We start from the raw sequence: 16909 nt of genomic DNA on the forward strand, positions 1-16909 counted from the left end.
CACAGTAAGCAGGCTAGGAAAAGGTCCTGGAGATTAGTGCACAGCATTTTTTTAACTGATAAGCTTTACTTTGGTGCAATACAAAGCAAGCCTCTAGGAAAATGACCAAAAAGTATTAAAGCTACAATACATCAATTTTGCCACTCTGTCACACATCTCAGAAGAGACTCAAGACAACTGCTCCACTCCAGAGAATCTTAACTTCTAGTTCACCTGGGTACAGGGAAACGCGAGAGTGAAACAGAACTCTGTGTTTGTTATCACTGTTGTCCTTCCACCTCCTGTTCTTTGAGCATTTGGGGTTGGCAATATCACTTCCCTGATGGGCAGAGCAGGTTACTTATATACATGAAATGCTTGCTTCTCCTACAGCAAAAGCAATCCTGGTCATGAGTTTGAGCTTGGAGCTATAATGGAGACTGTATCTGAGTAATCTAAGCCAAATTTCCCCATCTCATAAAACACACATGCTGTGAGATCATGAAGGTGTGGTCTGTTCTTCCACTCATACCTACTGGAGAGTCACACAGAGATTTCCAACCCAAAATCCAGCACCTCTGCAGCTTTGCTCTGCAGGTGGCATTAACAAACAGTCATTGACTTTAGCAGTCTGATCCCACCTCTGCGCCCCTCAGGATGCTTAACTAGTGGCATGGTCGGTTTCGCTGCATGGATGACTGCTACCTGGCATGCTGCTGCTCAGTCAGTCACCAGAATCTCATGGTCTAATGTGCATCCACTTCAAAGCACAGCAACTATTTTCCCAGCATAATGTTGGTATATTTATACTCCAGTTATTGCAGTATCCAGCAAAGAGATGACATTTTCCCAGATACCTCAAGTCTGCCAGTGTAACAGTTTCACTGAGCACATTCAGCAGGATAAAATAAAGGAACATCTTTAGTAATACTGCTGCATCAGTTATCTGGTGCTTGTAAACCTGCCTTCCCGACCTCTTGACAACAAGGGAAATCAGACATTTTCACAGCACTGGAAGAACTTATACAATTCTGTTTTATGTAGAACTCCACTTCGGGCCCTAAGGAACTGCTTTTTCATTTTATTGTTGCCCTTTCCTCTTCCCCCTGACCTGCCTCTGTATTCCCAAGTTGCTCAGCCTTTATCTCTATGTAAAGAGGGCAAAAGCCTGCTATTTGGTGAGCTATTCTAAAGGGGAATTCCTGTCACATGAACACTTGAACATTGCTACAACCTGACAGCAATGTCTCCCTGAAATATTATTACTGAGCACTCACTACATATTAAAATGCACTAAAGGATGTGTTATCTTCAGATGAGAGAGAAAACCAATAAAGGTCAATAATTAAATTTATGCCATTTGTATGATAAAGGCTGCAAAGTCTTCCAGTGGGTTGCTGTTACTCAGATAAAAATCCTGAAAGCATGCTCATGTGTGTAAAGCCAGGAGGTAAAACACATTGCACATTGCTCCTGGCATGTCAACAGCACAGTAAAGCTCCTAGAACTTCAGGACAACACAGACACAAAGTTTCCAGGTAACTTCTTTATGCCTAATGTTTTAAAAGCAAAAAGACCTGAAAAAGACCAACCCTGGGAGCAGTGTTTGCACGGACAGTTACTTTATCTGTCTATTTACCTAAACATCCATGCCTCTTGTGTTTATAACGCAGGTCTGGGCTACCAGCGGTGATAGATTTGAAGTTTAACATTCTGTGTATCAAATACCTTTAACGAGGAAGAGAAGTAGATTTCCGTACAGGCTAACTATTGTGAGGCTGACAAAAGCATACTTCATGAAAGGATGTGGAATAAGCAGTCTGGTACAAATTTTCTCCTCCATCTCAGCAGGGTGTCGGGTGCCCCTCTCTTTTGCCAGTGGTTCTTACTGTTGCTGCACTGCCACTTACCACTTCCAGAGTTGTTCTACATTTGCAATACAGCCCAAAGCTAAAATAAACCCAGAACCAAGTATTCTGCTCACTCTAGTGGGGTTGGGATCATGGAAGCCTGTACAGACTCTGTCTCCTGACTATGAGAACAAGCTGAGATATAATAAATCTTCACAAGCCTCCACTGGATTCACACCTGCACCTCTTGATTCTGCAACTTCTGTCCTGAATGCCATACAAACCACCATGGAGTGCAGTATGGAAGCGTGTGGTAGAAACATCACGACCCAGTGTCATAAGTCATTCTTCTTACACAAATAGGATCCTAAATACCAACTGATTGTTAAAAGGGCATTTACCAGGGTTTATTAAGTACATACACCATAAATTCATTTGGCATGTAATTAATTCAAAATTACATGAGCACTAAATGTGCAATTAACTCTGCAAGGAATGTTTAGGCCCTTAGCTGGCATTTACAAAGGAAGCTACAAGTTTATTAGCTAGCAATTTATTGCTAAAATACTGGCAATTCCTGAGTATGTTGATTGAAATCTAACTTACTATCACTATATTGTTACAGGGCAATTAAGGGCCTAAACAACTCTTTCAAGTAAATTAAGAAACAATGGAAGCTTTATGCGTTAATAAGAGTGCTGTTAAGCACACAACTAAATGGTCTTTTATTTAAGCCCAGCAAGTGTGCTTTCCCCCGGCTGTGGAGAGCCCTTTCAAATGCACTCAAACACTTCAGCAACCTTTTGAACCTCTAAGGAGATATCGGGGATCTGCTGGCAAAATCCCACCTCTACTGCTAGAGGAGTATTGCACAGAACAGGTTTTAGCCCAAAAGCCACATTTTAAGGGCTCTTCTAGTAAAACCATAAAAGGAGAGAAGTTCAGCACAGATGTTGAAAATGAATGGAGCCTCAGAAACTCATCCTGCACAACAGATGGGTCTTCAGGGCTTCGTTTCTGGCTTTGTTTAAGAAGCATCACCACCAAGGAAAGTCCAGCTTGAGAGGGAAACGCTGGTTTCCAAATCCGCTAAATCTGGCAAAAGTTTGGACTCAGGCCCCAGCTTGATGGCCTGGAGCTCTTTTTATGATGAACTAAATACTGAATCTGAGAATCCACAAATTTCTTGACAATACATACTCAATATGAACTTGGAGACTAACCCCATAGCCCCAGTCTATCACTCAAGTACATATACTCTCCTGGCAGGACATCCAGTTTATGATTATTCTTTTATCTCCGGAAAGCATAATCTGTCCATAGCAATGTCAACAGGCAGCCATCTGCAGCACATATTTTGCTTCCACTTATAACCTCCACCCTGTGATTCTTTTCATACAAACTAATAACCAGCTCCCATGTGCCAGTACTTTAGTGCAGCTGGACCACTGCACCCCTTCTTTGCTGCAGCCATTCCATTGCATACCCTGAGTTTCACACATAGAAGCCAATTCAAGCAAATTAACAGATGACAACAGAAAGCTGCTCCCTTGCAGCAGGCCTGGGCAGAGTGGTGTTTTGCCATCTAAGGTTTCAGCAGCATCAGGCTTCTCATTCTTTGGTTTGTTTTTCCCCCCAACATAAAATTTTGTGCTCTCAGTGAAAATTAATCCCCCTGCATTTCACAGGAGAGCAAAAGGTTAGGAGGAACCACAGAACGAGGGGAGAGACAAACTCTACCAGGATTATATTTTAGAGCGGAGGGTCAGGATCTTTTAGAGGACATGGACATCAGGAAGGGGAGGGGAGGGGGGAGAAGTAGTAAACAACCAGCAACACTCCAACTGATAAGTAAGTCATATCTCCCTAAGATACAGCCAAGTTCTTTGGCAGTCTCCTTTCCCTCCTCCCAGACAGAACAGGCAACATCCCACCCTCCACTACCCTGTGGTGAGCCAAATGACATGAGGTGCCACAGCTCCTCTGAGACCACCCTCAGGCTGACACCAGAGATCAAAGATAGGCACCAACAGAGCTGCTCAAGAGCACTTCAGGGTACAGACCACTGCACAGACAGGCTTCACCACCTCTGCAGCACATCCACAGACCTCCATAGGACGTACTACCCATAACACAGTGCTTCACACGTATTACATAGCACACTATTTTGCAGCAACATATCAACTGCATTTGCAAAGCCACTCTTTCACTTGATAAACCATAGTTCAGGTCAAGTTGCAATAATTTCCTGGTTCTGTCATGTGGTCAGATGCTGACTATCTGACAGCACCTGCACATGGATCTGTGGATGCATGGTATTTAAACTCTGCAGAGGATAGAACTGGTGCTGAAGGGTTTTGAGCTCAGAACAGTCAAAGTTGAACAATTAGACATAAAAACTTAATATACATCCTCCTCTCCCATGGAAATCCATGGTTAAGCCCAACACTGAGGATATTTATTCCTTTCTTCACTTCAGCTTTTGAGGGAAGGTTTGTGAGGATTTTTTAAGGAGCTTCACCTTTTGCCTTGCTCAGGGAGTGCAGAGTTAAATGCAACTTAAAGAATCCAAGGGCTGTAGCAATCATTAATGTTTCTCTTCAGAAGATCTGAATGCAAATGTTACAGGTGACATTACTTTGAAGTTCTATTCTTAGCTCTCCAGTGGCTGTCTAATGACATCAGAAAACATTATCCGAGGCAATACAATTAAGCCTGATCTAAAATCCCTGAACAAAAGATGTCCAGTACTGAGAGCACGTGCCCAGGACAGAGTAAGCTGTCAGGTCCTCACACTTCCCTGCACTGGGGAGGGGGATTGTGAAGGGTGCAATTCTGAGCAGACTCAGACTCTAATTCACTAAAAGATGACCTTGCTGTGGACACCTCTGATGTCTGTCTGGGTGTTCAGTTCATGCATGCATAGATTTATCTTGATTTTCACAGCAACAAACCAGTGGTTACCAGGCTAATTTAACAACCAGGCCCCCCAGATAATGAGGGTTAGCAGAGAGAGGCTGTGCTGGTACCTTAGAAATAATAGGATTATATCCCACGTGGATGACTTGAACTGTGGAATACTTTCCCTGCCCTGCCTGGGACTCTGAAGTAGAGATTGTGGAGCAGACCAGTGAGAGATACAAAAATTGTGGCACCACCCTAGCAATTTCCAGTTCCTATTTAAATGCCATCTTTCCTGTTTACATTGGGTTTTCAGTGTAAAATGACATTCAAGCACATTAGACATTGGGAGAGATGTTTAATCTTAGGGTATTTTTACCCAGGGTCTCCACCATGCTTTGAGTAGCTGTACACCAGGACAAATACTCTCTGCTGAGCTTTTGTTTTACATATTAATGCTGCTAATTTACATGCAATCTTCATCCAGTCTTGGCCAGGCCCTATTTTCTCAACCTCCACCTGTTCCTAAGCCACAGGGCATTCGTCTCCAGGCTAGATTGATTGAACAGTGCGGTAAAGTTGATGGGGTTGTTCCACAGAGATGCCTAATCCCAGTGGATGTTGAACTGGGGTTTGTATGCACAAATATATCCACAAACAACAACAACAGAGCAGGATTTACTGGTGCCTGCCACTGAGTCCTGAGTTATGATGAGGACTGTGTCAGTTGAGCTATTTTCAATGTTCTTTTGTTTAGGGTTGATTAGAAGTGCAGGCTGAACTGAGCAGCTCCCACTGGCAGCCTGATAAATACATGTACAGCAGCTCTGTTGATTCTCCTCCTCTCCTCTCCTCTCCTCTCCCTTTCACTCCCTCTCCTTAAAAATGCACTTCCAAAACTGCTTCATTCATTGGAAAGTCAGACCACCAAGAGAAATCAGAATTTACTGGAAGGTCTTTAATTTTCAGAAGGCTATTTGGGGGAATTAAGAGAAAAAAAAAAATCCCTTGGGAAATTCTCATCTGGAAAAAAAAAATAAATAAAAAGAGAGTGAAATCAGAGGAAAGGAAAAAAAAAATATAAACATTAGGCACAAATATCCCAACATGCCACTAAACAAAAGTAATCCTCCGAGCTTACACAGAGCTTTTTGACTCCACAAAGCAAACATTAACCAATTAGTTAAAGCTAAAACACAAGCGTTAAGGTCAGCTATGCACTAAGCTGCTGCACTGTAAAGCTGAACTAAGTCCACAGACCTAAATCATCGTGCTTGGGATTTCCAGTAGCATGTCTGACAGCAGGGGCTGGGCAACTGATTAAAAGCAAAAAGATCTTCTAAACTTTCAACAGCCATGACCGTGCTGGGTACCATCACTTGGCTACAGACACTTCTGCCCCAGTCAGATGGGCAGGACAAGTGTTCTACTGCGCCCTTTTCACTTAATTTTATAGTCAATCATGCTTTTGGAATTCAATCTCTCACACACACACACAAAATTAAGTAAATACTGATGCCTTTAGAGTATCCACTGTCCCGCTCAGATGCTCTCTGGAGCAACCAACTTCTTTTAAGCTCAGAGCTCAGTGGAGCCATTACAAGAAAGAAAACCTCCAAAGCAGCTTACTCCACTTCCAAGTTTTCCAGTTCTAAACCAAACACGCTTCTATCTCTTTAAATCTGCTTCCTCATAACCACAAACATGTATGTTTTTCATAAAGCTCTGGAAATTGTACTGGACCCAAGGGAAGGTACTGAGTGGAAACCCTGATACCTTGAGATTAGAACTCTACTAGTCCTGAGGTACAATGTGCTGTTTGTAACAATTATAATAATACACCTGTACTACCATTGTCAGTGTGGAGTAGCCACATGGGGTCTCATTAGTATTGTATTAGGACTGCATGGGGAAACGGATAATGGCCCATAATGAAAAATGCCAAATTTTCTATATAATAAAAATGAACTTGATTAATGAAAATCACTTTCAGGGAAAGAGTTACAGCGTTGTTAGAAATAAAAAATGATGTATTAATCCGACACTCTTACAGATGGTCCCAACCTCCTGACAACTGCTATTCATTTGAGATGCTATTAGCATGCATAATTATGCTAATTAAGTTGTAATTAAGCACCAATTCTTCAGAGGGCTTTTTTTGTCTATCATTTAATACAACTCAGCTTCAAAGAGTGCTTAAAGCTTTACACAGTGTTTCACGAGAAAGGGGTTCCCAAGTTTCTTAGCAAAGACTCAGCAGCTGAGCCATGGAACAGGGCCTGTAATCTTTGTTTTGGTTAAAGGGAAACCAGTAAATTGAAGCAGGGTCTGCCAATTGTTGATAAAATAATTAACACTTTCTGCTAAAATAGCACAGTTCATACTAGGACAATTATGAAAAGGAGAAAAATGGTATAATTATCAATGGAGCCAACACCAGTGGCCTATTACGGCTGCTACCCCCTAATTTGGCAAAAAAAACAATTCATTGAGCAGTAGATTCCCGTAAATAATAATAATGGTCCTGATTCACATACTCTTGCTGGTATTGTGCACAGCCCCTCGTTCCAAGACTACTCCTGCAGGCCTAATTTAAATAACAGGGCAAATTGCATCAGCTCAATTTAAATTGATCTGAAAAATCAATTTAATTAAAGCTGGGCCAATCTCAGTGTGAACACTCCTGCTTCATTTGAGCTTACACCTGTTTCCCATCGATCCAGGACTTGATCCGGGAGAGAAGTTCAGATAAAACCGCTCTTACATCAGGATTTCCACTCTTCTAATGCAACTTTCCTCTTGGAATGAGGTTAAATCAGATTCCAAACTAACAATCCATTCTGACAGATCATTTCTAATATTGGGGTTTTTTTTTATTCAAGCATTTATTAAAATGAGAGAAACCTCTCGAAACCCAAGCTGAAACCCAAGCCTCTGTGGGCAACTGCTGGCAAATCCTTTCATCCTGTTTGGAACAGGACCGGGCAGCATTGTGAAAGCCATGCTCTTCCAATTCTCCATCTCCCTCTTCCTACCACTGCAGACCTACACTCCTATTTGGGCAAAACCCTACTGTCACGTTAAGCCAGAGGAAGAGTTTTATTTTCAAGTGATTCAGCTGATTTCTTGTCTTGTGAGCACACACAGCTGAAATGGCAAACAAAGGCTAAAAATAAAATAAAAGATTAAAAACAAAGTGATGATAAAATATTGAGCTCTGTACTGTACATGCAAGTTGACACTGTGAGTATCCAGCCTTGGCCAGTTTCCTGGGAGCCAAACATTTGGCTCCAATCCTTCTCTAAACAGCCTACAGGACCAAAGAATTTTGCTCTCTGTACTACAGCCCCCATCCCAAACATTAAATGTGTTGTCAATAAAGCCTAAAGCAACGTGGTATTATGTGCCTCACATGGAATACTAAGCAATATATAAAGAAGCATATAAATATTGTTTTTTTAAAGTAAATGAGGAACATGCACTGTAAAATCAAAAGTCTCTGCACTAATCTTTGGATAAACACAACTGGTTGCTGTTAAGAAAATGGCCCAGAGGGGATTATCTCAAATACTGTTCTGCTGCTGACAACTTGGCTGTCTCTTTTTTATTATTTTATTGTATTCTTACTTAGTGCTCTATTCTCTCATCTGCTGTAATTTCAGATTGCTTCTTACTTCTCAGTTAATTCAAGTGCTCAAATACTGGCAGGGTCTTTTGGCTCAGATTTCAGTGGAAGATGGAATGAGTAGGAAAAGCCCATTTTTTTCTGACCTGGAATGTTTGTAGGGATGACAAAAAAAAAAAAAGCAAATTGGAGGCAGAGGGCTTGACTTCTTGTCTGAAAACAAACAATGACATTTTAAGAGCAGGCCAAACTGCGTTGAACCGCAGCTGATAAACCCCACTTAGCCAGATGCCAACTAGAAATCCCTTCATTATCAGATTCCTGCATGAAGCAGCTCATAGGCAAGATGTACATGATCTCCCTATGCATTTTTCCATTCTCATACTTGCAGTCTTGATTAGGTCAACCATAGACTGAACCTTGTAGCAAGCCTCATACAAACACAGGCTCACAGGTCTTAATGTCTAACATCAGGTCCTGTGTGCTTACTTTTCTTCAAGGCACATATGGGGATTTCAGATTACTATAGGGAAAGTCAGGCCAGAGGAGACAGCAGAATATGGGCATGTGGGGCAGTTTGCCCCAATTTGTCAGTATTTTGCTAAACAAACAATTGCCTTAGGACAAAAACACAAAACCTGGTTCATGCCATACTAAAGACAAGGATAGGCATAGGGAAGGAATCATCTCAAGTCTGCAGCCCCATATTTAGCACATTCCAACCATCCCTCACTATGAGGCACGATTAGAATTTACACTGTGACTACAAAAGCCATCCTCTGGTAGGAAATCCAGCACCTGTACCCTTCAAAGTCTTTCTCTGCTGGGAAAAATCTCAGCATCTGTGCCAAAATACTTTGTTTGTCCATTCATCCGTATAATTTTTCTGGAGTTGCACTGGTGGCACTGACTTCCTGCAGGTCACTTGTATGGCAGTGTCACTTTACCAAGGAGGATAGACAGGACTTCTTATACTTGCCCCATTGCTCTGAAACACATCAGTACTAATCAGGGCAATGCAGCAGCCCAAATGTCCCAATCTCAGGTGGTCAGTGCTTTCTCCAAGGGCTGTGTTAACCCAGCTTGCTGCAGAGCCACCAAGCCTTCAGACAGCCATGAGCAATGTTTCAGGGGAAGGCTGCCAACCCCCATTGCCCCAGGAAAAACAGGACTTCCCTGCCAGACTGCATGGTCATGATGCCCTGCACAGATATGCCAGTGAATCTTAACAAGGTGGCTCGTAACAGAGGTTGCTGGGGACCACCCCACTTGAAATTAAAAACCTACGGCAAGACAGAGTTTATTTCATCCCTGTGCTAAGCACAGACAGCACACAAACTGGCACCAAGCCTGGCACTGCACACCAGAACAAGTAACGTGCTGGAACAGGAAGCTGACCAACTCTGCCCACTGAGACCTCCACCAGCAGTTAAAGATGAGAGACATCAGTGAAGTCTTACTGTGTGCTTGTCTGCACCCTCAGCTACAAGGATCGTTTCCAGCAGTGGGTTAAACAAATAACTTACATCATCTACAAAACAAAAGCACAGCAATACACACAGCATGCCCAAATGGAATGGAATATAGCAGAGAATGCCGGAGAGCTTTTAATTCAAAATACTCAGTGCACTTGTGCTCAGCCTGCTGTACATCAGCTAGATGGAAAACTGAACCAGCTTCTGGTAGTTTGGGTAAAGACAGCAAATGCAGGTGGTTCTTTCGATACAGATTGTATTAAAGGAATCATGTGTTCTCTGAATGTCAACCACCCATTGAGTATTGGCAAAAAGCAATTTCTTTAATAGCAAGGTTAATTGAAATACCATTGAAAGCTGATTTCTATTGTACAATCGAAACCAGTGGCTTTATCTGAAAAATCCAATTGGCATTGAAAAAGGTTGCTAGCTGATCATGAAATGATGAGAAGAATGGTGGCTGAATGAGTAAAATCGTGGGCAGGGAAAAGAGAACGTGTGGGTTACAATCCGGTTTCATCACTGCGTGCCTTTGTTTCTCAAAGGCCCTTTTCAAACTGCAAAGGACTTTGAGACATTTGGGTGAACTATTCAGTGTGAACATTCTCCACTGCAAGGAAATTATAATTAACGCTTGAGTCAATCCTGAACTTACTAAAAATGTTAGCAAATCATAGGAAATTTTAGATTCCCAAGCACGGGGAACAAGCATTTCTGAAATTCAGCAGTCTCAGTGGAGAAAATGTGTCAGACTCCTAGCTGCGTGTAATGAGCTATTTTGTCTCTCTTCCCTTTCTGCTAAGTACAGGATTTGTTTTAGCGCTGTCTGTACAATTCAAACATTATCTACATTCTTCCTACACAATAACAACAGTTTCCAAAAGGAAGAGCTAGAAAGAATGGGATGAATTTGCAGTTCGTAATGGAATTTGAAATGGAGATGTATTTTTTTTCCTCCAGGATGTTGCTTACACCTGTGTGATCCTGGCTTAGGTAGGAGCAGAGCAGACTCTGCCAGGCCACTGCAGAATTCTGACCTTCAGGCTCAATCAGAAAATTAATTAGCATACAAAAAATACTAAAATTCAGGTCCAAGTGAAACTCATATCTGGAAAAGCAGTAAAAATGGGATTCTGTCAATCTATTTCTGTTTACCTATCTCCCAGTTAAGAAACTTCTCTTGACTGTGCTTGATAGAAAACAAAACCACAACTCAGCTGGCTTTCTTTGAAGAACAAACAGAAAACAATCCAGAGACTGCTTTCCTCCCTCCTCACTAGTGCAAGAAAAACAGTGAGAAATGACCTTTTGTTTTGTAGGGAACTCAAAGAGCATCACAGCCCCTACTGTACAGGCAGTGACACTTTCAAATCAGGCCTCGGCAGCAGTAAACCCCTGTGAAGACAACATAAAAGAAAGGGAGTTGAAAGCTGAGTAAGTATTTCTGACCCCAAAATTTTATCCCCACGCAGTAGAAATTTAGAGTGATTAAAAGTAATTCAAATTTAGGAACAGAAGAGGATTCTTTTTAGTGACTCACTTTGGGCTTGCCAGGCTCCTGCAGAAGACACATGAGATGGTTGTCAAGAATAAATGTTGACGTCCCTATTGTCAGAACTGATCTTTGTAGTAACGTTTGGCCCTTCCTCATGGGAGAGAATTTTTTCTAGTGATGCACCAAGTGAGTTTATCATGAAACACAGAATAGGTGACATTAATATTCACTTTGAGCAAAGCAACAGCTCTGATATGTTTTGCTTTTTCCTACCACTGTTCAATAAGATTAACACTCATCTACCGGAAAGTTTATTCGCAGTTAAGCCAGAATGAATTTTACACAGCAGAGCAATATGCCCTGAATACAAATAAAGCCCTTACATGTTTTGATTAATGTTATTTCATGCTCCCAGGACACTGGGACAGTATCATATGAGAAACTGGGAAAGTCCCAGCAAAACTAGAACATATGGCTACTATAAATAATACAAACAAACACACTGGGAAAAAAGTTTCATAGGAATTGCACAGTGAAAAATGGTTTTGCCCACACCTTCCTAGGGCAGGCTTCCTCGAGGACACTTCCTACAGGAGCAACCGGCCTGCTCTTACCTTTCCAAAGCTACAGTGTTTCTACCACCTCTCCTGACAGACGGCATTTATGAGCTTCCTGCACATACTCTTTCCACTGCTGTTTTCTCTCATCAGTGCCTCACTGCTCCAAGGGTCACAAAGTATCTGAGCAATCCCCAAACAAGAACCCTACCATATGCTTTGCTCTGATACCATAGAAGCCTGGCTATACTGAGCCCTGCCTGTATCAAATCGATACCTCCAGCAGACCCCTCCAATTCCCTCACTGCTTGATGTGTCTGACAGTTGTGCACCATTCACCTAATGGCTAAGTATCATTTTTGCACCTTGCATCCAGAACACACTCCCAGTTTGGGCTCTAAGAACTGGGATTACTAATTCCCAAATTGCTTGTCTGTCCTTTTGCCCAACACCAGGCCAGTTACTTAAGATCTACAACTTCAGTCTGCTCACCTGTAGAGCAGGATCACCGAGAACCATAGCAATTGTTTCTCTTGGTAAAATAAAATAACTCCACTTCTTTTAATCTATATACTGCCAAAACCTGGTATTTATTTTCACCAAATAAAATGATATCTTGCTAAGTGCCCTCTCTCTCTTTTAAAGGGTATTCCTTCCACGAGTGCTTTATTTTCCAATTAATTCCTGCTGGTAAAGCACATGACAATCCTCAGATAAGGAGTCCACATAAATTTAAAGAACTAAATATTTGGTTTCCTTTTTTAGAAGATCATCCAAAACATCATAATCCTAAACCGTACAAAGGCACAGCAGCTCTACTAAGTGTTCAAAGCAGACAGACATCTAAATTCTTATTTTCTTCAGTTATATTTGCACACCAAATAGGAAAAAAGAAACCACATTAAACATTGCTAAGGGACTCCGACTAAGACAGGGAATCAACTGAGTGATCTACACAGAAAGCCCCTAATCATGCCTGCCACTTGACCTAGAATTAAGAGAACTGCCAAGTTCAAGAGTAAAGTTTCCTCACAGCAAAAGGAAAATGGAAAAAAAAACACAACTAAGAAAAGAAAACCACCCTCTACCCTTCCTTTCTCAGTCACTCCTTCAAGGAAGATCCTGAAGCCAGAATAAAGTTTGCACAGGGTTTTAGTTAATGTATAAGCCAACAATGTTTACCCAATATTATATAGGCTTTGCAACACACCACGGCAGTAAATTAGCTTGATATATTAGCTCTGCGCTGAGAAAATGAGACTGTCTCCGAGATCCGTAGAGCACGGCAAGTATTTCCCCGATGGTACAGAGATGAGTTCAGGTCACAGCAATAAAATCTAGGCCAACGTGCTGTGCTGCACACAGAAGAAAAACAAGCCATAGGATCCTTGCTGCCCTCACGTACACATGTGGAAAGCATCCCCTGACCACCACAGAGGCAACGCTTGCCAGCCATTAAGGAGATGCTTTGTTGTCTTCTTTTCATCCCTACACCTATGCCAAGAGAGTTCTCCAAGGGAAAAAGCAGCTGCACCCTTCCTGGGCTTTCTCTTCCAGTTCCCACAGCTGCTCCTCACCAGCCCTGGTCTCCAGACCCTTCCCCAGCTTTGTTCAGCACTAGGCTGCTGTAACCTCTTATAATATCAGAAAAGGCAATTCAGGCGCCGGCAGAGGCAGCGGCGCCGCTAACGCCCGCAGCCAGGCGCTCACTTTGACTCGCATTGGCTCCACTGAGTGATGTTTAGCTGAAGTTCTTTAGACCACCACAGAGGCAACGCTTGCCAGCCATTAAGGAGACGCTTTGTTGTCTTCTTTTCACCCCTACACCTATGCCAAGACAGTTCTCCAGGGAGAAAAGCAGCTGCACCCTTCCTGGGCTTTCTCTTCCTTCTACTTTTCCCTAAAGAAAAATTCCTTCTGGAATGAAAAAAAAAGACCAATCAGTCCGTGATGGGAAAGGAGGATTAAGGACAGTAAGACCATTTCAAGCATCTCTTAGTTCCTTGGTTGTGTCTTTCCCCTTCAAAATCTCACAACAGACTTGTTTTCTCATCACCAATGCTTTCAGTCACTTCCTTACTTAAAGGTAAACAACAACACAAAGCAAGGCGTCAGGGTCTTTACATAGGTTTCTGACATAAACATCCTGGCACTTGACTTCTGTACCAGCTGCCTACTCCAGGGATATCCTGCAGAAGCAATGAAGCTATTCTGCCACTTCCACATTCTGTTCTGTACACCCCCTGCAAGATGAGAAAGTGTTTCCTCGGTGCTTGAGAATGCTAAGAAGCTTCAAATGGAAGTATTCGTGTGGCATTTTACATTATGGAGTTGAAGGTATTCTGTGGCAGCCAGGTACTCTGAGGAAAGTTACATTTGATTGCCCTATTTGCTGACAAAAATCCCTTCCTTTTTCATGCTCACGGTTTGCTGTTTAGGTGTGAAGTGCTGAAGGAAGGAACAGCTAGCTGCTCAGACCTTGGACTGAGCATTCTCTTATCTCTACAGCTTAACCAGAAAAGAGAAAACATTACAATCAGCTCAAACACTGCTCATGTGATGCTCACTATTGTACAATGATAACAGAGCAAACAAACAAACAAGAGAAGTTATCTGGAAGGACATACAAGCACTACAGCTTCCAAGAGGCAAGCTACATATTTTGCCAAAGTGACATCTTTCCCATTGGAGGGCTTTCTCTGACACTCTGAGAGCTAAGTATAGAATAAAACTATCTGGCTGCTGGCTTGAGAGGTTTTTAATTGCTTCTCCAAATCAGATGGCATAAATCCACACTAGAGCACAGGGTAGGTGAATTCTACATTTGACAGCTGATGAGTGTTTTATTACATTCTGAAGCACTGAATGTCTTATCTCACAAGCCTGGTGTCCCGAGGGAAAGAAGTGTATGCAATACAGGTATTTAAGACTACCATTCAAACACACAGCCTTTACAATGACACTGCTATCCGCAGCAAAAGCATACAATGTTTTGATTGTATCATACTGAAAGCTATCGTTAGCAAGGCTGTAATAGCTCCCATTTGACTACACAACTCAAAATCTCTATCTGCTGAACAAACAAATGCTGCTGGATTCTTCCATAAGCATGTAGCATGAACTTGGTAAATACTGGTATGGTATTATCCAGGGACAGAAAATGAAGCTTGGGGAGTGATCTCAACAGGTGATGAGCCACCTTGTTCAAAAGGATCTACCTTTTTGCTCATACTTAAAAAAACCCAAACCAACAAACCACCACAATTCTAGCATGGCTTCCTACTTCTGATGTAAACTTACCTGCTCTCCACCCTCTGGTCTAGGTACTTTATTCACTTATCATTGACAAATAAACCACTGTGATTTGTTGGAAAGTAGATGCTGCAGTGTGAATATCAGAGCATTTTTTAAATGGTAAAAATAAAACCTGACATTTTGGAGTGAGAGAACTCAGGTGTGGAGCTGAAAACTGAAACCATGGAAAGTAACACATTTGGGTTTGTTTTATAACTCTCCAGTGAAAAAGTATTTACCAAAAGTGTCTCCACTGATGGGAAGAAACACTGCTGTCAAGTAACTCAATGTAACAGTGGACATCATGGCTGATTGGCAGCAGAAAGCAAGGCTGTCCTATACTGAAGTCAGGATTAATTTTCTTCCTGCTATCCACATCTGGTACAGCCAAGATAGAAATCTCATGAAAGCTTTGGAAATGGCAGGGAGCTGCAATAGTCAGTGCCAGACCAGGATTCTTCTGGGTGCAGCTTTGGTTCCCACTGAAGTCAGCGGTGGGTAGGGACACTCCTGTCTTTAGATGGACAGTTTACAAAACAGATCACTGAATGTTAGGGGCTGGAAGGGACTACTCAAGGTCATCCAGTCCAACCCCCCTGCCAGAGCAGGATCACCTATACCGGGTCACATAGGAGCACATCCAGGCGGGTTTTGAATATCTCCAGAGAGGGAGACTCTACTATGAGTATGACTCAGACAGGTCTGGGTATTAAATACCTGTGGATCTTCTTAATGGTAGCAAATAAGTCTTGGAGGCTAATGCTAAAACCATGTGTTGTCAGGTCTCACCAGCATATGAAACAGTTTCGTCTTGCACTATAATCTGGGACACCGTTCTTCTCATAGCCTGACCCTGAGCAGTGCTCTCTTTTTGGTACTATTTGTACACCTGTCCCTGGTAAAAATTTATTGCCCAGTCATTATTTTAAGCCATCAGCGCTGCTCAGTAAGAGGGTTAAAACCTATTAGCACAATATAAATAGTACCAGTGATAACAGCCTCCTATCTTTTTCATCAGTAGAGAAGCTTTCAGATCTACTGTTTAAGGCAAATTTGGGTTATCAAGGAAAAATAAGCTTCTACCCTCAAACAGGACTTAAATGCCTAAGTGAATAAAATTAGGGGAAGACAGAGAGGGATGGCTAGACCATTAACTAAACATCCCAGAAATGGTCACCTGAAACTGTACTGGAGGGTGTATTTCTTCCTGGCAAGGCTTAATATGACAACACTAAGCTAGTAAGTGCTAAGTGTACTCCCCTAAAGATCATGCATGGAAAGCCTCTATTTGCTTGGGTGCTATAAGCTGATCTTAAGCAGGTTGTTCTCACAAATCACAAGGTAGAGCAGAGGCATGTAAACCTTCTCCACTCAGATTTGCTGAGAATCACTCACCAGATACTACTACAAAGCAAAATACATTAAAAGAATAACAATGAAAGAAAACAGAGTAGTGGTGAGCTAGAATGCCTCCAAGTAAGCTTGCCACTAGGTACAAAACTACTGTGTGGGGAAAAAAACCCAACCAACCCCAACAAAACCAACAAAACAAAGGAACAAACCAACCCCAGCATGAAGTAGTTACCTCTGTTCTTGCAGCTCTGGAGTCTCTGGTGCTTCAGCTGATCACACCACGTTACAAGGCCCACGGAACTTGTTTCTGCAAACAAATTAATATCCTGATCAGTTTACTGCACCCTGGTTCCTCAAAAATCTCTGGAAAGGGTAGTTCT

General features: G+C 42.1%; 1 protein-coding gene across 1 annotated transcript in view; it reads right to left on the reverse strand.

Moving 5' to 3' along the window:
- The window catches only part of MAF (MAF bZIP transcription factor), a 680268-nt gene that overhangs the window by 598202 nt on the left and 65157 nt on the right, over window positions 1-16909 (reverse strand). Inside the window, exon 2 of the mRNA XM_068161626.1 lies at window positions 16762-16836. The gene's annotated coding sequence lies outside the window, so the exon portion shown is untranslated. The remainder of the gene's footprint in view (window positions 1-16761; window positions 16837-16909) is intronic.

This window comes from Melanerpes formicivorus, unplaced genomic scaffold (genome assembly GCF_026170545.1).
Source record: "Melanerpes formicivorus ecotype bairdi unplaced genomic scaffold, bMelFor1.0.p_v2 SCAF_59, whole genome shotgun sequence".
Lineage (NCBI taxonomy): Eukaryota > Metazoa > Chordata > Aves > Piciformes > Picidae > Melanerpes > Melanerpes formicivorus.